Source organism: Hermetia illucens, chromosome 2 (assembly GCF_905115235.1).
Source record: "Hermetia illucens chromosome 2, iHerIll2.2.curated.20191125, whole genome shotgun sequence".
In the NCBI taxonomy this organism is placed as follows: Eukaryota; Metazoa; Arthropoda; class Insecta; order Diptera; family Stratiomyidae; genus Hermetia; species Hermetia illucens.
The window spans coordinates 117,691,985-117,719,859 of NC_051850.1; the positions used below are offsets into that span (position 1 = coordinate 117,691,985).

Genomic DNA, 27,875 nt, shown 5'->3' on the forward strand with positions numbered 1-27,875 from the left:
TCAGAAAAGATATCGTAGTTCTGAACTTTGGACCCGAAATTCCTTCTGAGGTTTTACCTCGTCGCAGAAGATGACACTTTGAGCTATCATACACCACTCTAATAGTAGCTATTAATTTCTTTAGAATACCCTTCTTGCTTAAATAGCACCAGATGCACTCTCTGTTGATGATGCCGACATTTTTTTCCAAATCGATGAACATCAGGGGAAGCGAAGATCTAAACTCCGTGCTATGGTCCGGAATGATCAGCAGGATGTTGAGGTGGTGAATGCTGGCGGATCCGGAGCAGAAATGTTCTTTGATGCATTCCAGGATTATTTTAGCTATTATCTTTGCGAGAGCGGAGAGTATGTAAATATCACTCCAATTGTCACACACAAAACTGGTGCCCTTCGTGGACTCTTTGCGAAAGGAGTCGAATTTCCAAGATTTCCGTTTGAGTTCATTGATGTCCTAGATGGCTTCTCTTCTACTTGGAGGAATAATCTTGATCCTCATGTTTAGGTGGCTGACCATTTGATACAATGCGATGAAGAACCGTGGTGATGTGTTCCTTTCAACTCTCCAGCTGTTCTTTATCGTTTATGAAAGGTCGACAGTTAATGTATATACTAAAACAACAAACATATTCCTCCACACACTTATACACTTTTAAAATCATGGCGTTCTGCGGCGCCCTCCGCTTCCATACCAAGCGCAATAACCAATTCCATATTGTCACCGCGCCTCAATATCGGAGTTTGAGTGCATCGCATACGCTATGATTGGTAGCGGATAATAGAACATTCAATCCCTTCTGTTCTTGACCCGTTTCCATCATTCTGCAGTCAGCAAGATCTTACGACGTCTCATCGGGACGAATATTTTCAGGCTGATTCCTGGGTCTATCTGCCGTCTGACCAGCAAGATAGTTCTCCCACTGTCAAGCGGCAACTGTGTCATATAAGCGCTTGATTTTGAACTTGGGGAGTCACAGCTCGGAATTCGCACGGAAGTGAAAGTAAACGATAATCATTTGCACGCAAATATCAGCGCTCCTTTGGTCACGCATATCCAGGATACAATTCCTAAATCTACTGTTGGTCGGATAGTTGTCAATCTGATTCTTCACAAGGTCTGGTCTGTTGTTACATCGATGAGCGACCGAATTTGATATTTCGGGTTTAAATCACCCAACTTAGGCGACGGGAGAGGAATTTATATTTTTCTGGCAGCCCTGCCTCGCTTTGCCGTTCTCAACAGTGCGAATGTTCTCTGCTTTTTGACAGCTGGCGTTGAATACGCTTGAATTTACGCTTGGCATGCTCAAATCGTGTTGAGTTTACACATAAAGTACGACAAAGGCTAAAATAAGATTTTCCTATTTAGTGGATATCGAATAACTCAAAGATATTCTGCTTCAGCCTGGAAATTAAGAATAAAACCAGGCAACAAATGTGACTTAAAGATATTATCGGATAAATAGATTGATTATTCCCTCAAATTTTTTTGGGGTCCATAAACCTAAGGTTACGAACGTTTCATTAATTTTCGTCTCTTCCGTGCTTATAGGTTTTTTTCTAAATCGTTTTTCTTTTTCGCCTTTCGAGAAAGCATAATTGTTTTGCCTTTAAGGAGTCGTCCATGTGAATGCCCTTTTTTTCTTTTTTTCAAATTTTTGTGAAGAACCGGATAAAGGTACAAATACAATAGATAATTTCAACATAAATTTATTAATATCTTGAGCATGCGTAGTAATTTTTTCAGACATAAACCTAAGGTTTATGGACGAGATATAGCAGATTAATGGTCAGTTAAGATTTTATATTTAAAAACTGCATTCTACTTTTTAAATGGGTTTTCTCGAAACTTATGTTGAAAACTTTCTGCCACCAAAACTTATCTAACGAAATTCTTTGAAATTTCCACGACTTATTCCGAACATATTTCTACGATCTGCAAACTAGGATAATTTCCGATTCATTCGGTAGTTTTTTTTTATTTATTAAAAAAGCTTTGAAAAAACACCAAAATTCGCAAAAAAAAGGTTTAGTAAGGTGCCAAAAAATTAGCTTTCAATATTTTTTAATAATCCTAGTTTGCGGGCTGTGGTTAAGTCCGCACGCTAAATTGCCGTTTACATTTTTTCTTTAAGATCATCGCAGCGCCATCTAACGTGGCAACAGAAAAACACCCTTTTTTGGAGACGGGTGTATAAGTTGCTCTGTATTTCAATAACGAACTATGCTATCGGGCTGGAAAAATTACTACGCATGCTCGAGATATTGATAAATATATGGTGAAATTATCTATTGTATTTGTACCTTTATCCGGTTCTTCACAAAAAATTTCTAAAAAAAGCGAAAAAAGAGCCTTCAGACGGGACGACCCCCTTAAAGGCAAAACAATTATCCCTTCTCGAAAGGAGAAAAAGAAAAGAAGAAGGATTTGGAAAAAAAAAACGTATTAGCACGAAAGAGAAGAAAATTAATGGAACGTTTGTTTGAACTGGTTCATAATATTTACGAATATTAAACTATAAAGAAAAAGAATATATATATAAATAATAGCCAATCGAATAAATTGGGAATTGGGTAAGGTTTGAGAGAGGAATTTTCATTAATACAACGGAAACTGCATTTCTCAAAAAAAAAAGCCCTAAAAATGCTTTTAACCCACTTTTATTTAATTGAACACGGGGTTCCTTTTGTTATTTATCTAGGCTAAGTTGTCGATTTAGTTTCAAAATTAGATCGTTATGTGAAACAACAGTCATATCTTTTGAATATCGACATCTTTGGAATGAATTTTGGGAGATAATTTGCTTATAGAAAAAAAAAAGACAGAACGAAAGAACTGTACAGTTGCCTCTATCAACTGTTAATTGTTAGTGTTAAGGAATGTAAATAGCAAAAATACCTTAGGATGATGCCTATTTGTTAAGTATTTTTTGCAAAATTGTGATTATTGAATAAGTATGAAATGAGCTGAGGCCTTTTTCATCTAACTACCCCTGGGAAACGCCAGTTCCCTCTAACAATTAGGTTTGGATGGGCTACCGCAGTGCCGCCATGTCTTCGAGCCCAACATGAAGAAGAAATGAAGGCGGGCGCCACTCATCGCATAGTTGAGTGAAACAACTCGGGGCTAATCCTTTCCCGTCGTTCCCTTTCTAAGTCGGTTCCTTTTTCAATTAGCCCACTCCCCCACCGCCCCACACCCTTGTTTATCTCTCTTGGGAAAGCAATGTTCGGTGATATTAATCTGCCTCGAGACTGCACATCTCTACTAGAGTAGCTTACTCCGAGTGGGACTAGGTTTTTGGCCATTGAATCAAGGCACGTGAGAAAATCTCTGAGTCTTGATAGAGAAATAATATTATTAAATCAAAAGCCCCGGCCTTCATCTCGCCGAACTGTTAGCATTTGGTTTAGTTTTAGCAGGCGCGGTCCGATTCAAAATATTATCTCGGAGTTTGGCTGGTCGACAGCATTGTTTGGGCCAAGGTGATGCAACAGCGTACTTCGTTCCTAACAGTGTTGAAACCCAACTTATGGCAGGCTCTGCGCTCGAACACTAATGACGAGGCGGTGGAAGTTTCAGAAATACACAAGCCTCCTACCATTGTCATTGCGATCGACAAGACCGCGTTTCCTCATCGTATATCCGAGTACCTGTTGCCACAGCTCACTTTGGCATTCAGATCACCCATCACGATCAAAATGTCACCTTTAGGAAACCTCCGCTAAGCTGCGTGCAATTTTTCGAAGAAACCATCCTTTTGCACTGCTCGTATGCTGTAAGTCTCCGTTGGTGCAAAGCACTCTACAATTGTGATGCTCTTTAAACTGGACCGGAATCTTGCATGGCCAGCAAGGTCTCCGGATTTCAATAACATTGAAAATGCTGTTGTCCTGCTAAGTTTCCAGACCTCAAGGATATGATAGTTCTCCTCCTAAGGGTAAATGGGGCAATCAGACATCAGGACACTATATAAAAGCTTTCATAAAAGGATGTTAAAGGTGGTAGAGAATGAAGAAAGGCTATCTCGTTATTGGAAATTTTATTTTCAATTATAACAGTTTTTTTAGGAGCTGGTCTCTACTTTTGCATGCCTGAATTTTGACGTGCTGCCCTTATTTTGATGACGTGCTGCCCTTATTTTGATGTATAATTTAAGATGCTTCCTAAAACAGATTGTTTGTTCTGCTCTTCTATAAACAATGGACTGTTTTGTCGTATTTGAATTTGACCTGAAACTCTAAAGTTCAACGGGAACTAAAAGTTTCGAAATTAGGCTATACTTTTGTATGGGAGATAATAAGACCTGCATTTTCTGCTTGAGTCCATCATGTTCGCAAGGTGACCCTGCAAAGCATGGAAATGACTACAACAATAAGCACTAAAAACCAAACAAACGCAATTTTCGGTCATAGCACATCTGCACATGAAATATGTAAATAGAATAACTAACCTTTCACATCTACAACTTTTTTATGAGGATTCACTAAAAACCCCACCAAAATGAAACTTCACAATAGTTCATAATATTCTCTGAAGCAATTATATGGTGGGTAGATAGTAAAAACGGCATTTTTTTCAAAAATTTGAAAGGAAAACAACAATGGAAAGACAGCATGGAAGTTCTTTTCTATGTTGCATACCATAGAATGGAGAGTTATTCTGAGGTTCCCTAAATGCAACCTCAAACCTAAATACTTCACTAGAAAGTAACCGACGCAGACAATAGTTGCAGAAGATAATAAACAATTTCCAAGAAAAACTACTCTCCCCTATTATTGTGTGTATGTTTGTATCAAACAAAGCTGAGGGCATTATAATTGAGGTGAAATTTAAAGTTGAAAATATTTGCTAGAATTTCTGGACAAATCCTGCGAGGAAGTTTGTTAAATAACTATTGAAGTGCTCGTGTTTTGGATAGTAAAGTTTGGTAATAAATGTTAAAAAGCGTACCAAGGGTAAAAGTTTTACATGTGGAGAAGCTGGTATTTCTTGAAACCTGAAACAGATTCATTCAGACATAAACGGGTTTGTGTTTATGTAAGAATTTTCAGTGCACAGGTCTTCCATTTGTTCGTAGCAAGAGTTTTAATTATATATTTTTTTTTAAATATTTTTAAACTGCTTGATAGTGAGTTGTGTCAGTATTCGATGAGCTGTCGAGAAGATTCATTTGCCTTTAGGCAGTATTTTCTTTCTTCTCCTCTAGTATCGCCATTGTCCTCTTTTTAAATTCCTACTTCCCTTCCCTTACATCAGCGAGAGAAATTTTCAAATAGCCAAAAATGATCATTAACCTTTTCTTGTTGTTGCATAGCTGGACTGTGTATTAGGAAATTTGTGTGTATGGAAGTATGGAAGTATTGCTGCTGATAGCTGATGCTGCGTAGATGATTGTTAGAGGTATGCATGGAGGTCAATAAGCGGAAAGTCTGTTCTTTTTGATAGGATGGTAGATTTTGAGAGAAGATTTGGATTTTTTTTCGTTACAAGTGAGTGGTGTAGCTAAGAATGATGCGGTTATTTTATGATTTGTATTTTGGACGGTGGAAGACGGCGAAATGCCAGTTTGGACTTGTGCAATTTAATTAAATGAATTTGATTGGAATTCGACCATACCATCGACGACGCCTTTGTCGGAATTTTTTCATGATCAGTGGAACCTCTTATCGATTATGGTTATCCTCATTTCAGATATGATAATGGTGGACACGCGACTAGTACAACGCAACATCTATGTCTCCTTTACTGCGCGACGCCGTTCATTGTCTTTTAAATAGCTGTCCAACAGAGAGCGGACGGCACTCTGGTAAATTTTTTATTTGAGACGTTCGCTGATACGTTACCCAAAGGGCGCCAGTTGCGGAAAGTTCTTTCATCTAAGTTGCGCTGATGCGTGAAATAATTTTATAACGATGTTCAGTATTGGATAATATTCAGAGGCAAATATTGGGTGTTGCTCTTTTAACCGGTAGATTTTACATTTGTTTGTCAAATTTAAATTATTGCATTCTCGGAACCGGCGGGAGAGTTCCGTAAAATAAACTTTGGTATGATTGCCACTTGATGCATTTGGAATGGATAAATACTCAACATAAACAGAGCCGATTACGCAAATTTCATATCTATCGGCTTGCTGACAACCCCCTTTCCACCTCTAACACGAATGGCGTTTTGGAACAGAAAACGGCATACCCGTTGGTTATTCATCATTGACTCATTATCAGGTAAGAAGCTAGGGGGATCGCAGTTCTTGACCTATATTTTGGTCACAGCGCCACTACAACTCTATGTTCAGTTCTTGCACGCAGACCCTTAGAGCTTTGGGGGAAGGTGGCCGAATTTTTATTCATCAACGGTACCACAACCTGTATGTGGTCAAGGCTTGCCTTAGTAAGGAACTCCAGACATTCCAGTTTTGCGCCCAGGTCCACTACTTCGATATGCCTAAAAGCTGTCTAGAGTCCTGGCCTACTTTATCGCTCCATTTCAGGCAGGATCTGACTCGTCTTATTATTTTGCTGTAGAGATTGTCCTTGAATCCTCATCCATACGAATTAACTGACCCGCCCACCACAACTTATTGAGTCAGATCTTATCCACGACCAGATGATCGTGGTATCACCCATCAATTTTGTCGCTGAATTGGCTTTTTATTAATTTTCATTTATTTTTGATAGGTCACAATGCCAAGCATTCAGAAGAGCAGAAGAGTGTATTTCTTGATGATTTGAACCAGACTATCTGGGGGTCCAAAGACATGAAAATAAGCTGTACGTGATTTAGGTACGATACCTGTAGGGTCGCTCTCCACCCATTCTTTCATTCTGAACTTTTTATGAACTCGAGTGGCGACCACGCCGTCTTGAATAGCACATATTGATATAGCCATCTGTTTAACAAATGACGATCAACAAATAGCTGCCAAAGACTATTCGCGTGTTTACCATGCATTGCCTTCGACTTCCATTTATCAGTCTGCTCTTGGTCTGACTTCACCACACCTTCAAATTAACTGGAGTTAGTCCACAACCTACCTTACAACCAGTCGCAAGCAAATGATTCGCCTGCTTTTTAAAATTTCTGGTATAGGAAATTTACCAGGGCACACAGTCGGTTGTCAGCATGAATCAGGTCATGAGTCTCCCGGAGTAATTTCCACACTTCTTCACTGCGGGGATTACCTGCCTTACCTCTAAGAAGACACGGGGCAGGACCCCGCAGACACAAGACCGATTACTTGCTTACCAACCTTCTACAAATTCATAGCGTCCAGTTATTAGTGGAAGGGTTAATGCGCACCTCGAGACCAACAACATTCTGCCCGAGGAGCAGAAGGGTTGCCGAGTTGGGTCAAGGGCATACCTGGCTAATCGATATCTTACATCTGTATCGCATTGATCCGAAACTAATAAAGTTTTTGGCGACAGTCATGTAAGGGTGGCATACTACCTTATCAGTGCGTACATCTGAGGGTGCTAATAACTCAGAGCTCATCCGTATACGGAGGGGCATCTTCCAGGGGGATTCGTTGAGTGCCCTTTGGTTTTGCATGGCACCGAATCCCCTTTCATGGCTACTGAAATATGCTAGAGGGCATGGTTTTGCAATAAAGTATCGCCTACGTGCTAAGTGCGAACTGACACACTTGATGTATTTAGATGACATCAAGCTGTATATTGGTACTGGCGACCATATTAGAAGTCTGTTGCGAATAACAGAAATGTTCAGTCATGATATTCGGATGGAGTTTGGATTAGACAAGTATCGAATCCAAGCCATCCGCAAAGGTTACCATGCGCCGCATGCCGGACGTAATTCGGACGGAATTCTGCAACGAACCCATGCTCAAGATGACAATCTGAAGCATGCTCTGCTGTCCGAATTCCTGCGACGTGCAAAGCTGATACTGAAATCGCATCTCCCAGAGAAGAATAAAATTAGCGCGTTGAATGGATTTGCTATCCCTTCCCTGGCTTATGTATTCGGAGTATTGGCGTGGACGAAGACTGATGTGGAAAATGTTCAGCGGCAGATACGGACAACTATGTCCAAATTGTGAATGCAAGAATCCAAAGTCTACCGTGGAGCGGATGAACCTGCCTCGTGACATCGGAGGTAGGGGCGTGGTTGACGTGGCGGCCTAGCATCATCGCCAAGTCGACTCGCTACGCGCTTATTTTTACAACAAAAGCAGGCGAGTCCCTTGCATGCGCCTGTCTGTAAGGCAGACGGTGGGCTGACTCCACTTAACTTGAAGGATCGATCTTTCCCTTGAGTGAGGTGTCGGATCAACAGCGTATCGATGAATGGAAGCCGAAGTCAATGCACAGTAAACACGTGAATTGTCTCTCACAGTCATTTGTCGATTCGCATTTGTCAAACAGACGGAGGAGTCCATATGTACCATTCAAGATGGCGTGGTCGCCACCCGAGCTTATAAAATGGGCATCATGAAAGAACGGGTGGAGAATAACCAGCGCAGTGGTTCGGCGCTAGAGAGGTTGGACCATCTCATTTCTGGCTGTACTGTTGTGGCACCGGTGCAATACATTATCAGACACAACGCTATATGTAAGGTGATTCATCAAAACCTTTCATCTGACGTGCAGCGCCCTGCACACTGCTTTATGCAGATGATGTTTTCCTAGTTTCTGATAGCAAAAATGATCTCGAGCAACTTGTTCAAAAATGGAATGATCGCCTCATGCAACACGGTCTCAGATTGAATTTAAACAAAACTGAATTTTTGACGATCGATCCCCATGAAACAGGCACAATCACTGTCAGTGGCAGTGATCTGCCCAGAACTGAGCGATTTAAATACCTCGGGTCAACGCTATCAGCCAATGGAGAACTGCGTTATGAAATTGCTTCACGCATAAACGCAACCTGGATGAAGTGGCGTTCCACAACTGGTGTTCTTTGGGATCGACGCATCAGCGAACGCCTCAAATCTAAAATTTACCGCAATGTCGTCCGTTCTGTTGCTCTCTATGGTTCTGAGTGTTGGCCAACTATAAAAGACAATGAACGGCGTCTTGCAGTAATGGAGACGAAGATGCTACGTTGGACTAGTGGCGTCACACGTTTAGATCACATCCGAAATGAGGATATCCGCGATCGTTATGGGGTTGCACCGATCGTGGAAAAGTTGGGAGAGAGGCGTCTTCGATGATATGGTCACGCAATTCGTGCCAACGAGAATTCACTTGCCAAGATTGGTCTGAACATCGAAGTCGATGGTAAACGACCAAAAGGCAGACCTAAACAATGGTGGATGAATACGCTAGATGGGGATTTGAAAGCCTCGAGATTGCACCCAGATCAGGCATTCGATAGAGCCAAATGGTGAAGCCGATCACGACGAGCCGACCCCGCTTGTGAACGGGACAAAGGCTGAAGAAAAAGAAGATGGGCTGATCACGGGAGCATGTCCGATTTATCGATATGAGCCGGAAGCCGTACTTGATAGTTCTGCTTACAGTATGTATTGGGACCGGCAAGTTCTGGCTGATCGCCACATACCGCACAACAAGCCTGACGTGTTGTTAGTTCGCAAGACGGGTCGCTCGGCGTATATTGTTGATTTTGCTATCCCCCACATTAGCAACATCGAACAGAAATACGTGGGGAAGAAGGTGAACTATGAGAGAAATCAAAGAAATTGGGCATCTCGAGCGGGTTTTTGTTGCTCCCATAATATTGTCAGCTCAGGCATTGACCTAAATCCTTTACGGTTTCCCTTGATGTCCTGGGACTCTTAGACAGTCTGGTTCGAACCATGCAGAAGTGCACCATTCTGCATACCTACTCGATGTAGCGGGGAGTTCTCGACGGATTCCCTTATTGACCTACCGCAGGCCATCACTACTAGCGTATCTTTAGTTTTTAAGTAGATAGGATTGTCCGAGCCTAAATGTTTGACACCTAGTGCTAGTATTAGGTAAAATCCCGGCATCTGTTGAGATTGTGACAACTCGGAAATAACAAATAATAATTGCTGGCACAACAATCCATATAGGATCAGAGCCTTGAAGTGTGTTACAGCACTTCATTCAAAATCGTAGCGGTACACTACGGTACACTGTAGGAGGCAATGTGGTCAGCATTGCGCTCGTCCGAGATTATTACCCTGAGTTCACTCAGATACTCATTCACAGCTGAGTCGACTGGTATCCGACGTCAAATCACAATACAAATCCCACTGCCACCAGTGAGGTTTGAACCGCGACCTTCCGTACGACAGCCTTGTGTTCTAATCACTCAGCTATCCGGACACATGCTTCTAATAAAACCTGAAAATAAGCTTCCCGTAATGATGGAGGGCAGAGCCTCAATGCTGCTAAACACACCAATTTTCTCCTGTCAGAACCTAGCAAACATACTCCAATCATGCGTTCAGAATTGGACTTCTCCAAGATGATACGTGTTTATGTTGTCATGAGGAAGCGGAATTCATGTGAATGCCAAACTAATGGACGCATCAGACAATCGATTTTTCCGTACTGATATGTTCCAGCAGCAGCGGGTAGCACCATATCCACTTCATAAACAAATTCAGGATAATCCGTTAGACGGGGGACACGTACAATGGATCCTTATGGTCTGAGTTCTCAAACACTTTGCCTCTCCGCCACTTCACACACACGCACTTCTGTAAGCTGTAAGCCAATCCTTAGTTTCCTAAGTGGAGATCTCGGCTTCATACTTCATACTTTTTTGAAACCCTCTTCTCTATGTTTACTGTCGACCTCCATAGACCACCACCACACCGTAACCCTATCCGAGTCTTTCAATACGCAGGTGACCTGGCCCGGCTTTATTTTCTGGTCCGACCTTTCCCTATTCTGCAAACGATTACAACGCTAAGAACACAAGGTCATCCGCTACTGCTTTAACACTTCCCGAAACGAAGATCGATCCATCTCTAACCAAGTCCTGTAGGACTCTTATGAAACTCCCTGCATCAACGCCTTTTTAGCCCATTATGCATTCAGCTTTCTTACCAAATGTCAGTCCTATCCTAACGCACTCATTACCCCGGCATTGCAAATCAAGATCGTTGAAGAGAACTTTCTGCGAACCCATCTGTTCCCTCAATTGTTCCTAACACACCAACACCAAAAAAAACCCTTTTTGATCCCCAAGGTAGAATAGTCGCCTACAAGGGTAACTACTCCCAGTCCCAATGTTAGAAACATTCCCAATATTAGCGCCCATCCTGACTTCTAGTTCAAAAATCGATAACGTGTATCCCCCATTATATTCACACTCTCCCCCCACTCCTATCGCCAAATCGTGTGTTTTTTTGGACTTGCTGCAACAGGAATTGTCTATAAATATATCAAACAACCTTCTTTAATTTAAATTAGTTTTCGCTATAGGTTTATCCCTTAGATTAAGATAAATTGTTAAGGTATTATAGTTTTTAAGTTAGGTTTTAATTCAGCTGTGAATTTTACAAGGTGCCAACAAATGGTGTTTCTTCAGCAGCTTTAACAAGTAATTTCATGTGTCTACGAATAAATTTCTTATTTCTGGCGTTTTCCTATTCCTGATCTGCCTCTTTAGAGCCAAAAATACTTAGTATTCGGGTCCTTGAGAATTGTATGTACTTCCTTTATTTCTGAGGATGTCGTACTACACAGTAACCTGTTGGAAAGCAACAACTAGATCGCATCTAATCATATTAAAGTCAAAACTACTCAGGAAACATTTACATTTAAAATATGTGCTAAGGAGCACTAGAGTTTTCAAACAAAAAGCAAAATTTTCATAACCGTATCAGAGATAATATGAATTTTTTGAAAAGAAATTCTATTCACTGCTTTCCGGGGCTATTTTCTGCATATAAAAAGTCAGTTGCAAAGGCAGGGGGCATTCGTCGTCGTCGTGCAATCAGGACGTGCATATTTTCCTTGAATGCAAACGGAAAGGTTTGCCTGATTTCGATGCTGGGCGAAGCTGCAACGTCACTAGGCGACAAGGGTGGCGACAAAAGCACTGTAAAGAATGCTGACTGATGGTGACGTCCTTAGAACTGTGAAACTCAATTCAATTTACATTATTTGCTTTAGTTTCGTTATTTCCAAATTGTATTTGTATATTTGAAGTGGCTTTCGGAAGGTGCAGGTACGTCCTGTCTGCTCCTTTACATTTTGTCCTCTGATGCATGTTCTACATTCAAGAAACTCTTCAATAGGTATATGCACGAACATATGAAGCTTGTGTTCATGCAAAGTAATGATTGCTCCACAGCAAGGATCTGTCGAACGATAACAGTGCGTGGGAGATGGAAAATCATGTGTTATTGAATATCTGCTGGATGGTAATGGCATAGCGGTGTGTGTTCGAAGCCATGCTATCATGACATCCAGACGTTTCTCATTGAAATACTCCCACCGTTTTTCAGAAGGTCTCAATTAGGTGCGGTTTTTATGGCTTGACATGTATGTACTACGTTTTGATATGGAACGAGGGCTGAGGTTAAATGTAGGATGTACACACTTGGCTATGGGACGAATTTACTCATCACCTCGTTAATTGGCTGAAGCTTTCAGTGCGAAACATCAATTTCATGTGCTGGAAGGCAAATTATTAGCTCGACAGCATTCAACTCACTGCCAACTTGTTTATTCAATATGTTCCTGAAAACTGCGGAGATTAAACCAATATTCTGTATCTACCTACGTATGCGTTCTAACGAGCGCTGTCTAAATAATTTTCCAGCGAACGCTCTCGTTGAGTTGTTCAAAACTAAATTATTTTATGTATCCAAATGCGCTCTACGCTCCACTTAATTTCATTCGTAAGCCGCTTTTCCGGTGTTTCGGGTAAATCAACACATTTCCCAAAACATTTTTCATTGCTACAGGCTGCGTGAAATCATCGAAAGGATCTTTAAGCCCAGCTACGGATTAGTTGTTATATTTCACAGGAAAAGTGAGCGAATTTGTCAGATGTCGCTCACATCACAGCCACCAATTAGAAGGAAATCCACAAAATGAAGAATATTCCATTTTTCCTTTCAAATCCTTTCCACAAACTTTAAGCCACTCAGAATCTGTTAACCTATCCAACAGTTTGGAAAGGTCAGGCAGAAACCGGGCATAATATAGAAGATTAACTTTATTTCTCGCATATTTATTAAGATCTTTTCCATTCTCCTCCTATTCACCAACTGACTCGTTTTCAACATGTTTCCCTGACGTGATAAATGGCTGATCCTTGTGATATATGCGGGAAATATGAACCTATATGTAAAATGTTTCAGATTCGATAAATCATTTCGATACGACAAGACCCAAATACAAAACCCAAATAAGCTGCACACCAAATAACTCGATATTCTAATGTTGATCCTTCAGCGTAAACTTTTCTGATGGCGAGGAAGAAAAAGGACGAAGTAGGGAGAATTTGTGTTCTTTTCCCCCCGATGCCGACAAATGGGACTGAGATGTTATTCGCCTGGTTTCCTTTTTACATTTTTATAAACTCAGTTAAAAATTTTCAATCCGCCGAAAATCCCCTGACGAGTATCTGACCGAATCTAGAAAGATATAAATTCTCGCCCAGAATAGATTCATATCCAATGAATTCGCAAATACACGTGTGTATCGCATCAACTGTATTGGGTAGTAGAGTCGAGTATCCTGGATGAAGAATGAGATTTAATTTGAAAGGGGTTACTTGTGAAAGTTTGCAGAAACATAAGAAGGATTAAACCTCCCATTTCCTTGAATGCGAAAGGAACCACGATGTTTAGTATCATTTTCTCAAGTGTGTACATATGGTTCGATTGCTTGCATATTTACCAAGAATTTCATAAACCAGGTAATGGGAATATCCTGCAAACCAATCCTATTAGTTCATATGTTACGCTTACTCAAATTTATACAATTGACGGAATTGTTTATAAAACGTCCCCGGGTTTAGTCGTGTATGCTATGGATTCGTGCAGCTATTGAAAATAAGAAAATCAACATTCTAGTTAGGAAAGGGGCTTTTGTGAAAGTGATCCTCTTATCATTTTGGGGAAGAGGAAGTGAAAAGCGGTCCAAATTCAATTTAAAAAACTCAACAGGAAAAGAGATAGAACAGGTGGGAGAACATTTTAGAAATTCGAACGGAGCCTCACTAATACTTGGTTGCCACAGTGAGTAAGTTTGACCGTATCGGGCTACTTGGGGCTGTGGCAAAGCTGATTGCCTAACCCTAAAACTGGGAATCAAATGAATCAAATTAAAGACAAAAAGAAAAATAATAACTGAGCAGTGGGACCCGGTACCGCACATAAACTGACCCACAAGCGGAGGCACATCTCGAAAACACTGAAAGCCAGGTGAACACACCCAAAAAGGGAGAACTGGAGGAGTGAAGTACTGGAGCCAGGTATATTTTGAAGACCGCAACCAACAGAGGCCACTGTTCAAAATGCAGCGACAAGTAAAAGTACGTCTGAGATCAGTATATTGGACGTCAAGATGGAGACAGAACTCAGTGATCCTGGTGTAATTGGTGGTGAACCCAAATCTGAAACTAAGATGGCGGAAATCCTGGCTAGGTCAGTAGTCAAGAGGCTCGCCATTAGCTATGTTAATGCGGTCAAAGACCAAAAGTCTTTCCGCAGCAAATAGGGCAAATAATTACTTGTCCGTACGTGTCCGGATAGCTCAGTGGTTAGAGCACTAGGCCGTCATACGGAAGGTCGCGGTTTAAATCTCACTGGTGGCAGTGGAATTTGCATCGTGATTTGCCGTCGGATACCAGTCGACTCAGCTGTGAATGAGTACCTGAGTCAAATCAGGGTAATAATTTCGGGCGAGCGCAATGCTGACCACATTGCCTCCTAGTGTACCGTTACGGTCTTGAATGAAGTGCTCTAACACACTTCAAGACCCTGATCCAATATGGATTGTTGGCCAACGATTATTATTATTATTATTATTTACTTACAAGAGGCAGCAAAGAATAGACAACCTCATGGTTTTGAAGATGTGCGAGGGATGGACCAAGTTGCTTCTGTTCACCGGTACTCGCTTTCAACCAGGTTTTATTCCGGTAGACTGTGAGAGGGAGGACAGGCCGGACTACTTAGGGCCATAGTCCCTAAATTGCCAGGAAGGAAAGGAACGGAACTGTCGACATGTGATGGGGATGATATGCTAGGGACACACATGATGACGATCTCCCTTCACAAAGCCACAGCAATTGAGCCGGGGAAGCTTCCACGCCCCGTCATCACTCAGAAGTAAGGAGGAAGTGCAAACTTCTCATGACAGGGATAGGTGGTTGATTCCTGGAGCCAATTAAAAGTCGTAACTGCCTCATCAATTACAGACTTGGTAGTATATCTGTGAACGTGCGCAGGGAAAAACAGATGAAAATTAGTTGAGAGGACACATCGTTTGAAAAGCATAACGAGGTGTCCGAAGGAATTTCGGAGGCTATTGAAGCAGAAAGGACAGTTAAGTCCTTGAGGGTTTAATGTGAGCACCTGTCTGGACGACTTAATCACACGGTCTTCTTAAGACACGGATTGATTTTGTAACCACAATCAGAGCCCCGCTGAGACAAGCAACAACGGTACCAGTGCATGGCTTAGCATGCATACTGGTGGATGCAAGGCTAACCTAAATCTCTACCGAACTAAGGAGTACGGCATACGTGCTGAAACGTAACACCACGCCGAGGCCCGAAGGTCTCTCTCGCTTGAGCATAACCAACAACTTGCATGAAGCCGCCCCGTATTCCTCACCGCCACCTCTGAGCACCAAGTAGAAAGGGCAGTACCGATCAGAGAAGTGGAAGTGGCGGAAAAGGAGAAGCTAGGCGACCTAGACGCTGCATACACTGCCGAAGCCAATGGCCAGCGCTAATATTGCCTAGGTAAACCTCTATCATGCAAGAGCTGCAACTGCAAGGGCAATCTCCAAGGGCAACATTATATTAGTGCTGGCTCAAGAACACTGGATGTACCTTGGGCAGATTCCCCTTTTGCAAAGACGAAGCATGCGGGCCATTTGGGATTCCACTTGTAAAAAACCAAGAGCTTGTATCATTTTCACACGAAACGCAAAATGTATGTGTCTTTCAGAGTTTCTAACAGGAGACCGGTTGTCTAAGTCTCGCCAGAAATCGGAGGAGGAACTCAAGAGACGGTACTAGACATAATTCCAAGGAACACTTTGATGACCCAGGAAAGAAAAACACCATCTTACTGGCAAGAAAGTACCACTGTTCCAATATGGAACAAGAAAGGTAGTCCAGCAAGATGCTCAAATTACCGACCGATCCGGTTACTTTTCTACACCATGAAGATTTTTAAACGCATTCTTGATAATCGTATTCGTGAAATCGTTGAAATGATCGTAAATCAAGCCGGATTTGTCAAAAACTGCGGAAATAATGACGCAATACACGCTGCGCAGTTGCTCATGGAGATCCACCGTGAGAAGCATCGCCCTCTTTACATTGCATTTCTGGATCTAGAGAAAGCGTTAGACCATGTGCAACGTGACCTCATTTGGTATGCTTTACGACAACACTTAGTGCCAGAACAACTCGTGCGCTGAGTTCAATTGCTCTACCACGATCTGAAAAGTAAAGTTCGAAGTACGGTGGGTATATAAAAACCGCTTCATGTCGCTGTTGGTGTTCATCAAGGAAGAGCCCTCTCACCACTCCTCTTTGTTCTTGTTATGGACATCGTCACACAGGACATCCAATGTCCAAGCGCCCTACACACTGCTTTATTCAGAGGATGTTTTCCTAGCATCCAAAAATGGAATGATTGCCACATACAACACGGTATCAGATTGAATCAGAACAAACCTGAATTTTTGACGACCGTTTCCCATGAAACAGGCGCAATCACTGTCAGCGGCAGTGATCTACTTAGAACTGAGCTATTTAAATACCTCGGGTCAACGCAATCAGCGATACGAATTTCTTTCACCCATTAAAGCAACCTGGATGAAGTGGCCTACCACAACTTGTGTTCCTTGTGATCGACGTAACAACGAACGTCTCAAATCTAAAATTTAGCGCAGTGTCGTGTGTCGTGTCGCCCTCTATGGTCCTGAGTTTTGGCCGACTAATAATGGAGACGAAGATATTGCGTTGGACTAGTGGCGTGACACGTTTTCATCACATCCGAAATGAGGATATCCGCGATCGTTATGGGGTTGTATCGATTGCGGAAAAAGTCCGAGAGAGAGGCGTCTTTGATGGTGTGGTCACGCAATCCCTGCTAACGAAAATTCACTTGCTAAGATTGGTCTGAACAGTGAAGTCGATGGCACACGATTAAAAGGCCGGGCGAAACAACGGTGGCTTGATACGCTGGATGGGGATTTAAAAGCGTCGAGATTGCACCCAGATCAGGCATTCGATAGAACCCAATGATGAAGCCGATCACGACAAGCTGACCCCGCTTGTGAACGGGACAAAGGCTGAAGAAAAGAAGACTTTGATGACGCACAAGAACGCGAGGGTGTTGGGGGAGCCTTCTATATCGCATCTCAGATCCGACTTTGAGGGCAATTCGCAAGTAGATAGAATAATAAGGAATCGCAGGAGAATATGCTGTGACCCCTAAACAAGACACTTAAGTAACATAATGGATCATGGCGAGCGATTTCGCTCATCGCTGAAAACAATGGTGGAAGGCACCAACAGAATCGTCATTGATAGAGATGATTCCAGCTGTCAGTTTAAGACAAGTCGAGTTTAGATTTAGTCAAATGGTTAAGGGAAATATCCTGGTGAAGCAGAAATTTTGCCAGAATAAGAAAGGAGTTGCGAAAACTGTTCAAACGGGCGAAGAAAACTGAGGACTGGCACCGAGCACTGACGACGTATAGTAACGACATCAGGGAAGGCACGCGGGGCAGCTTCGGGAAAATTTGTGAAGGGGGAAGGAGACTCGTTTCCTGGAGGCGGAAGAAAAAAACCTTCTGTCTGACACCTCAACAACGCACAGAATGAGGAATTGGAAGCTATAAGGGTATACTGGGAAGCTAGTGTAAGACTTTTAAATCACTGAAATCCCGGAGTAGATAGTATTTCCCCAGCACTACTCCAGAGAGGCCTAGAACCCATCTTAGGATCTCTTCTAAGAGTGCTAAAACCTTCTTTCCGAAAACCAGTAAAAAGGATTATTCGTATTCGAAACGATGCAGAATGCCGTAGACAGCTATATTAGAACTAAAGTTTTAATGCGCTAGTCACTACATCCATGTCAACACGCTTGCCGACCTGGATGGCCAACGGAAACTGCGCTGTTTTGGCTGATGGATGTAGTATGGGATACCATGGAAAGAAAGGAAATAACATTGTGTACGTTTTTGGATATCGAAGGAATGTTCGACTAATACATTGCATACAAAGATGCACCAATCCGCAAGGGAATAGGTCGTCTGGATGGGCAGAATGTTAGAGAACAGCCAAATAGAATTACCGATAGGTACACATTTTATTGTCATGAACACTACTCAAAGTTATCCACGAGATGGGGTAATATCAACGTTAATGTAGAGTTTAGTAGTTAATGTACTCCTGGGAGAGCTAAACCGGAGTACAGGGCCAGGGTTACGCAGATGATATTGCTTTAATCTGTAGGGACAAATATGAGGATACCCTATGGGATAGAAGGCGGGGCTGTGCATCAATCCAGCCAAGGGCACCACATTGCCATTCAATAAGAAATGTATTGCCGATGGGGCGGTCATCAGGGGAGAAAGAACTGAACTCAGTACAACAGCCAGGGAGTTACACAAATTTCGGAAACTGGCTTCCGTGAGTATCACTGGGGTAATGAGAACATGCCCTCGAGATCCTTCTGGGTTTGACCGCTTCCCATATCAACATAGAGATGCAGGCAAGAAGGGCGATCCTTCGAATGATCCGGAGTATCAGTAAGGCAGGGAGTTGTCTAAATCGAAAAAAGTAGAGATTATACAAGGGATAGCATAATAACGAGGTTTCATTTTGATAAGCACGGTTGTGACATATCACTTAAACTAGCAATTTATTACCTGGTATACTGACGATTCCTTACAGCAAAGGGAGCGACAGCCAGGGTCATTGGTGCAAATAAAACCTACTTTGAATCAATGGGTAAGCACACTAGTATATTTAGACGCTACAAAAAGATGTGCCTCCATCCATAAGAACTATAGGGAGCAGAATATTGCTATTCTGACTGGCAGCCAAGTGGCGATCAAGGCACTTAAGTCTAACTAGGTCAATTCCAAACTGGTATGGAAATATCTTGGGAGACTGAACACGCTTAACTCCTGTGGAATCAGAAGTAGGTTTTTGGTTATGACATTGAAAATTGAATAGGAACGGCTGAGGTCAGCAGTATTGGATTGAGGGGGTATTTTATTCATTGGATAATATTTACGTTAAGAAGAAAAAGATAATCCAGTCTAATCTGGGAGGTAGCCAACTGACCAGAGCTGTGCGTATACGTCACTGGATGGCACATCTCTCCTGTGCTCTGGGTGTCCTGGAACCGGAGCTAAATTCAAGAGAACTGCAGGCTTAGAAGGTATGGATGGCTGCATGAGAACCTTTGCAAGGAAATATAATCTCCGCCAGAATGGTTCTCTAGTTGTACGCAGCCATGGTACGTCCCATGCTAACGTAACATCCTATTGTATGATCACAAGCGCTTAACAAAAAACATAATAGAACGAAGCTTGATGGGTTTCGAAAGATCCACGTGTGCAGGTGCTACCGGGGCCATGCCGTCCTGCCAAGCAGGTGCTCTCAATATATTCCTAAACCTCATCTCCCTAGACTTTCACATCGCTGGACAGCGAAGCGCAACGGCCATATTAACATTCTAGACGAAGTATCTCGGGAACTCTAATCATTCGTCACATACTACGGTACACGCAAACTTCATAAGAAACCTTCATGTTGATTTTCTAATCAGAGCGGATTGGAACGCTGGTGGCGTATTGCAAGGTTCTAATAGAATATTCTTCATCAACGGTTTAAAGATGGCCTGTGGTGTTGGTGTGGGAATTTCTTCGGATGCACACAGTGAATCCGAGTGAAGTAGTCTCCAAGCATTCGCAAGTGGGAACCAAGCAGAAGTACTGGCGATACTGCAAGCCTGTCGACGTTTGAGGTATGATCTCGGCCACAAGTGAAATATAACCATTCTGACCGATAGCCAACGTCGACATCCTTCAGGCTTGTGGCAACAATGCGCTGAATCGTGTGACCGGTACCCTCAAGTCACCGTCTTCTGGCTTCCCGGTTATAGAAACATAGAGGGGAAGGAGTGGGCTGACAGACCGGCCAGATGAGACTCTGCTCTTGGTAGTCTCATGGTGGGTACAGTCTGCGTCTCAATCTATTCGCACTACTTAGCAGACCTCAGATGACGAAAAGTCAGCACCTGTGCGAAGTCAAGAGGAATATGTCCCGCTTATAGTAAAATCTGATCGCGAAAACTCTTGTGCCAGACGGGTGCAAGATAACTGCTATCTGCACGGAGTGCTATCCTATAAGGAACTATGCCATTACACTCGGCATACCCTACAATTCGCATTGATGAAACTGTGAAGAAGAAAGAGAAACCCTCGGGCACATCGTTTGCGATTGCTCACCTCTAGCTAGAACCATGCTACGGACACAAGGTAGACCATTCTTTGAGGACCTTATAGAGATCTCTGCTGCTGAGTGGGAGAACTACTTTTCTTCGTGAATGCTATGGTCAGATTCTGAAAATCTGAGCCCACTGGACTCTTCTCCCTTGCGCTTACCAAAGCCGACGTGGTCTGAGGAGTATGTGGCATCAAAAGGGCGCAGCAAAGCTTCTTGGAGTGGCTACTGATACCAATCTACTTAAAAAATTCCTCTATTGAGATAGTACTCATCCTAGGCTGGAATCACGTAGTTAGTATTCAATCTTCCGGTTCGCAGGAAGAGAGGGCACGCTCAGCTGATGTGGTGAGCGTTAATCCGATAGCGCAGTGCCCCAAGAGATAGAGCGGAGTGCTCCTCGGAGCCACATCATGTTACATTGTTTAATTACAAAATGTCCACCTTGTATCGCTCAAATTTTCGCCGAAGTTGGAGGAAACGAATGTTCTGAGGAGCCGTGATCGCGCCATTGAGAAGCGTTTGACCCTTCCAAAATCCAGTCATACATTTTCGAAACATTAATCCGATTCCGAGGAGTGGTAGCCGCTTGCAAAGAATAATTGATTTCTAGGTTGCTTGCCCACAAATGCGTATCCTTTTTAGTCGCCTCTTACGCCAAGCATGCAACACTTTCAGTTAATTCTATAACTTCTAAATTACAGGGGCGCCATTATCTCAATAGGGATTGACTTTCCATCGTAACAGAAAATATCAATGGTCTGTGTGGAGTCAGCCCTCGCTTACTCCTGAGACGTTACGGGGTTACACAGACATTCAGAATGTAGTGACTTTTCCCTCTTCTTCTGTCAAATGGGCTTGGAACCGTCAAGTAGAAAGGGGGAAAAGACGAAATTCACGTTATTTGGTGGGATTTTGATCGGCGTTTTAATTATATCCTGTTTCGGCTAAAGAGAATAAATATAAATAAAGGTGGTTTACACTTTCTTTAGTAGTGTTTCCTGTTCACTGCTTAGTGGAGTATAGGGCGTCCACACAGACTGCCTTTCAGTTTCACTTTCATCACACTTAAGGCTGTGCAAAGGATAAGCTCCTAGCAGCGAGACAAACACATGCACCCATGACGACGGGGATTCGAACCCATAGCAGCGAGATTGAGAGTCTGATGCTTTACCCCTCCCAACCATCGCGCCACCAATATGTCTTCTTTGAGTGATAAAATTGGTGAAATATTTTCTTTTTCTCGGAAATATTTTTGGGTTAATAATTGGCAACATACTTTCAGTTTATGACGTAAGCAAGGATAATTAACTTTGATCAAGCGGCCCCATTAGAAACCGATTTGATTGCAAATCTAGAAACTCATAAAGTTGTCATCTTTTTGGTTGATATAACATGAAAGAATCTTCCATTCCAATTGAAATTTCACTTTCCATCCTAAACCGGAGGAAAGTTACTGAAATCCATGGAGATGAAGTGACTGCCAATGCCATCCGAATCCATGCTGTTTTTTCCATTCCATATTCATATTACGTTCCTTTCAAATTTGTCTAGTTAAAAAACTCGCCGTAATATTTGGCTTCAAAAAAGTTTTTATCATTTCAAATGCGTTCAAAGGACCTTAGCGTTGGGTAAGTTCCCAAAATTGAATTAGGCTTCCAACTAGCAATTTGCGAATACATACGTATATGCAACGCGTTTCTGAGAAAATCAAAACGAAGTGACTAACCACTTTCACTAGAACGTAAGTAGGTCTGAAATATTTTTAAGGACTCTAATTGGATCGGCATTCACAGACATACGAAAAGTTTCCCTCCAACTTTTTATTGCTCCCTTAATGTGGCGTAGGAGAAAATGGTGAGCTCCAACGGTAAGGGATTGGCATGAGTTCAGACACGTTGTTTCGAATTTAGAATATATGTTTATTATTAAGGCAGGAGGTTGAGCCTTTGAAGGATCGTTAATGACAGAAGTTTTTATAGAGCAATCCAGAATTAAAAGGCGAAATCATATTCGCAGAAATTCTTCGAAATTGCGCAAAGTCCTCGAAATAATTTCCCTTCAGTGCAGGGCGTAAAGCGATAATTTTCAATTGCATTCCAAGCAATAAAATTTCTATAAAATTAATGAGTTTGTCAGATAATTTATTGCCATATTGAAAATCCAAGTGAATTATTTGCAGCTTTCCCGCGTGGATACACGCCATTGCCAGTGGGGACTGTATTGAAATAATTATTTCGGCATTCATAAAATACGTTAAGTCGCCATAATCACATGGAAATAGGCAGTAATTTAGGCGCTTTGTGAGACCTTGCTCTTCCCTTCAACAGAAAATTGCTCACCCGGAATTACGGCGTACACGGTCGAGGTAGATGTAAAGTGGAATCACGTTAAATCCCAGCTAAATTAACACGATTATTGAATAAGGCCCAAGGTAGTTTAAATATCCTCTGAGTGATGATATCCCATTTAATTCATGAACGAGCCGAGCGGCAGCAGCCGAAAATTCATTCTGGCAGAATCAAAACGAAATTCAGAATAAATTATTATATTTTTGGGTTCAGGCCTGATGACATCCGTATTCGTTATGGCTCTGTTTCCGTCTTCCCTTTGACCCTGGCAGAACATGTGTAATGTAAATGGCATAATAGCATGGGAGCCGTCGAGATAAGTTTTCCAATTTTCCAAGCCATTGATTACAGCAGCTTATGAATTTTCAAGTGAAAGAGACACTATTACATACATGCCTCCCGCCTACCTTGTAAATAAACATTTTTCCCATCTTTTATTCATTCGTTCCGACTTTCTGATGTAGGAGTAGAAGTTTGTCCCGTGCTGAAAAGTTTACACATGTGTCTTTGTGTGGATGTGTACCTTTTGAAATTGATTCACGATTTAGCAATATCTTTGAGGAGGTAGTCGCAAGGCCTAGACACTCAGCCTGAAAGTTTTGCCCTTGTTGTGATTTGGAAAAGCCTTGAGTAAACTTTACAATCGAATTTTCACTTCAACTTCGATTCGGATGGCTCTCAAATTTCAGGAGAATATTCGACTCCTTTGTTTTTGCACTAATCTAGGGATTCTACCTCACCCAAGTGGAAACTGCCTATTGGCGTTTGCTTTAAAAACCTTCAATGGAGTAACAGTGGATCTTATCTTATTGTTTGAAACTCTTTTAATCAAAAAGTAACATCAAAATTTCGCAATCGGCCGCTTTTAGAAGATAGGGCCGGAAAAAAGAGAAGGAAATGCAATCCGCTCGCATAAAGTTCGCTGGGGTAGGCACAGCTGGATACCAATGTGTGATACAGGACTCTGAATTTCTGCATTTTAATTAGCGCTAGATTGCAGTTTACCCTGACTATAGGGGATGAAATTTACGTGAACACAGGATAGCATAGTGGAAACAACTTGTTAAATGGAAACCTACGTTCGGGAGGTAGCACTATGTCCTCGAATATTGAACGAATGTAACGGCAGGTCTGGTAAGCGAAAACGGACTACGATTTAAGGCCCGGAATCTGGGGTATTCACACCTCATTAATAGTTGAATGAATGCAGCAAATTCAATTTCGGCATTATGACAGTGCAGAGGGATGGAGGTATGTAGGCTAAATGGACAGAGGAAATTCCACACTTTCTACAATGGTTGGACGGTTTTGGAATGTGTAATGCAAATTTCTATGTTCATGGGGGAAGCAGGTATGGTCGATTGAACTTAAAATCGTCCTGAATTTTCCATAGTAAAGTATTTTGATATACAAGATATGTATATAATTGAGGAAACAATGCTTAAGTAAGGCCCAATATATGCGCTAAACTTTTTGGCAAATTGAGTTTCACTTTACGGGATTATATAGAACTTACCTTAAGGGGCTAGTCTACCGTTCATCAAAATTTTCTCAATTTTTTCATTTCAGATTTTGATAGAATAGTAACTAAAGAATAACAATTGGGCTTTCGATTGGTAGTCTAACTCACAGGCGTATGTTAAGAAAGCATTGCTTTTTTCCGAAAAATAATACTGTTGAAGTCAAGGTTTGGCTTGATAGGGGCTTTGCACCAGTAAATGAACCGTTGAGAAGTGATTTCCTAAGTTTAAATGAGGCGAAATGATCACCGAGCGCCGAAAAGAGGCTGTTAGCAACGAAAACATCAAAAAAGTCTAGTGTGTAATTTCGGATAATGTGAAAGTGAAGGTAATCGTGATAGCTGAGGCTTTACAGATATCAAAGAAACATGTTGGAGATATCGTGCTTGAATATTTGGGTATGCAAAAGTTCTGTTCAAAGTGGTGCCGCCTGAATTCATAATCGGCCAAAAATACAACGACTTGACCATTTTGAGCAGTATTTGAAGCTCTTCCTTCATAAAAAACCCAAATTTATTGGCCGATATGTGACAATGGACGAACCATGGCTTCATTTTTTTTTATACACCGCAATCCAAACGATCATCTAAGTAGTGAACTGGTTTCAAAGGCGTGCAAAAGTGCAAGGATGCAACAATTAGCTGGAGAGGCTATGGCATCAGTATTTTGGGATACGCATGGTTTAATACTCATCAACCATTTTGAGAAGCGTTATTGGAGCGTTTGAAGGATGAAATCGCGAAAAAAACTTCACCACCAAGAAAAAGAAAGTGCTGTTTCATCAAGACAATGCACTGTGTCTCAAATCAATGAAAACAATGCCAAAGTTTTATGAATTGGCCTTTGAATTGCTTCCGCATCCATTGTATTCTGCAGATCTGACCTCCAACGATTTTTCCAGTTCTCACACCTCAACTGAGAGCTTGCTACAAAGAAATTTAGCGCCGATGAAAAAGTAATCGTCGAAACTGAGGTTTATTTTGAGGCAAAGACAAATTACACTATAAAAATGGTATCGAAAAAACTGTTTGACCGCTATAGTCGTCGTATCGCCCTCGAAGGCAGCTTTATTGCATAATAAAGTTAAATTTTATAAAAAATTTTTTTCTTCTATGTTAGCCTAGCGATTTTGAAACATTTAAACATCTGTTTTACATAAGTTAAGAAAAAAATTAGGTGTTTTTCCTTATTCTGTAAATATTTTTATTTTTTTCCCCCGCATACAATTGTTTCGGAGACCACGTGTCTCCTTCCTCAGTGCTAGTACCTAAACTTATACATCAATTGTAAAACAAGTCGGGAAACCGGAAGCCGGACGCTTCAGCTACGAAAGGTTTTGTGTATTTCTTAGTGCATAGCACGTAATATATCCATATATTATGTGAGAGTATCCACTTTCGGGTGATATTGACATTCATAGTCTTCAATTTTCAAAGAAGCAACAAATTTGAGGTATTATAACTTTGTTAGTAATAGTGCGATTTCCACCAAACTTGGTAAGATCATGCTCTATAGCCTATATCACTGCAAAATTTCATGGTACTAGGATGAACTTAAGGGGGGTTTCTAACCAACTACAGAAAATTGTAGTAATATACTATGGTGGCAACCTCCTGATTTTTTTCAGATTTTTCGGTTTGGTAGTTTCTGAGAATGGCCTCCTTAAAGAAGTGATCACTTTCAACCCCCCGCGCTCCCCACCCTTCCAATGAATGTCAAAACTAAGATCGGCTTTAAAAAGTACTAATCGAGACCTTTAATTTGATACCCCACATGACTATATTTGATGAAAAAAAATTTTACACCCCCCTTTTGCATGTATGGGGACCCCCCCTTAAATTCAACGTAAAAGGATGTAATTCACTGTATGCGTGAGCGTTCACAGTTCCCACCTTTCTGCCAAATTTGGTCTCAATCGCTATAACCGTCTCCGAGAAAAATGCGTGTGACGGACAGACAGACAGACAGACAGACAGACGGACAGACAGACAGACAGAGACGAGCTGCTGGAGATCTGCAGCAGAATAGGAGACAATAAAGCACCGGGCCTGGACCGAGTGCAGAATAAGGCCCTTAAGCTTGCCGTGAAATCCAGGCCGGACATGTTCGCTGAGCTGTTCGAAGCGTGCATGTCCGAAGGAATATTTCCGGCGGCTTGGAAGCGACAGAAGTTGGTACTTCTGCCTAAGCCTGGTAAACCTCCAGGTGAACCATCGTCATACCGACCCATATGTCTTTTGGACACGGTGGGGAAAATGTTAGAGCGGGTAATCTATAATAGATTACTCCCGGTTGTTGAGGGCCAAGGCGGCCTTTCAGATCGGCAGTATGGGTTCCGAAAAGCCAGATCAACCATTGATGCCATCAAATTGGTTACTGGCTTGGCCGAAGATGCAATTCACGGAAAGGGTAGTACCAGCAAATATTGCGTGGTAGTAACCTTGGACGTGAAAAATGCATTCAATTCGGCCAATTGGAATCTAATACGCAAATCCCTAGCGAAGATTGGTATTCCCGCCTATCTCGCTGCTATCGTCGATAGTTACTTAACTGAAAGGAGGCTATGGTATGAGACTGATGACGGACCGCAGGAGTACGTTGTTTCCGCCGGTGTTCCACAGGGGTCCGTATTGGGCCCACTACTGTGGAACATCATGTACAACGATGTACTTAATCTTCCCCTTCCGGAGGAAGCCACAGTGGTGGGTTACGCTGACGACATAGCACTGGTTGTTGTCGCAAAGCATCTTGAAGATGCTGAGTTATACTCAAGCGAGGCAATCAGTGCTGTCAAATGCTGGTTGGAGAGCTCTGGTTTGATGCTTGCGGAAGAAAAAACAGAAGCGGTCCTCATCACGAAGCGCCGGAAGAGAAATTACGCCTGTGTTAGAATCAGGAATCATATCATCACTTCCAAACCGACCATCAAATACTTGGGGGTGGTGATAGACAGGAAGCTCAGTTATAAGCAACACTTACAGTATGTTTGTGATAAATCATCCACTGCTAGTATGGCCCTGGCGAGGATGATGCCGAACGTGGGAGGGCCACGGCATACCTCTAGGTTGCTTATAGCCAGGTTGGTGACCTCGATCATGCTCTATGCGACCCCAGTTTGGAGGGAGGCGTTGTGGATGTCAGGGAATGCTACCAAACTGAGTTCAGTCTACAGGAGGACAGCCCTGAGGGTATGCTCTGCCTTCAGGACTGTCTCAGATGATGCAGCATTCGTCATCTCTGGAATGATGCCGATTGACATCTTGGCAGATGAGATGGCGAATATATACAATGCAAAGCCAACCTCTTCCTCATCGCGGACGAAGAACGCTGAGAGGAAGAGATCCATAAATAGATGGCAAGAGCGGTGGGAACGCTCGG

General features: G+C 42.1%; 1 protein-coding gene and 1 long non-coding RNA gene across 2 annotated transcripts in view; one reads left to right on the forward strand and one right to left on the reverse strand.

Annotated features, from left to right (window-relative positions):
- LOC119650265 (kin of IRRE-like protein 2) overlaps positions 1-27,875 on the reverse strand; it is a 435,476-nt gene that overhangs the window by 177,777 nt on the left and 229,824 nt on the right. The window lies entirely within an intron of this gene.
- Positions 11,705-13,048, forward strand: LOC119650267. The gene is made up of 3 exons (XR_005249250.1): positions 11,705-12,136; positions 12,207-12,346; positions 12,417-13,048. It is a non-coding gene; the product is annotated as an uncharacterized LOC119650267 (long non-coding RNA).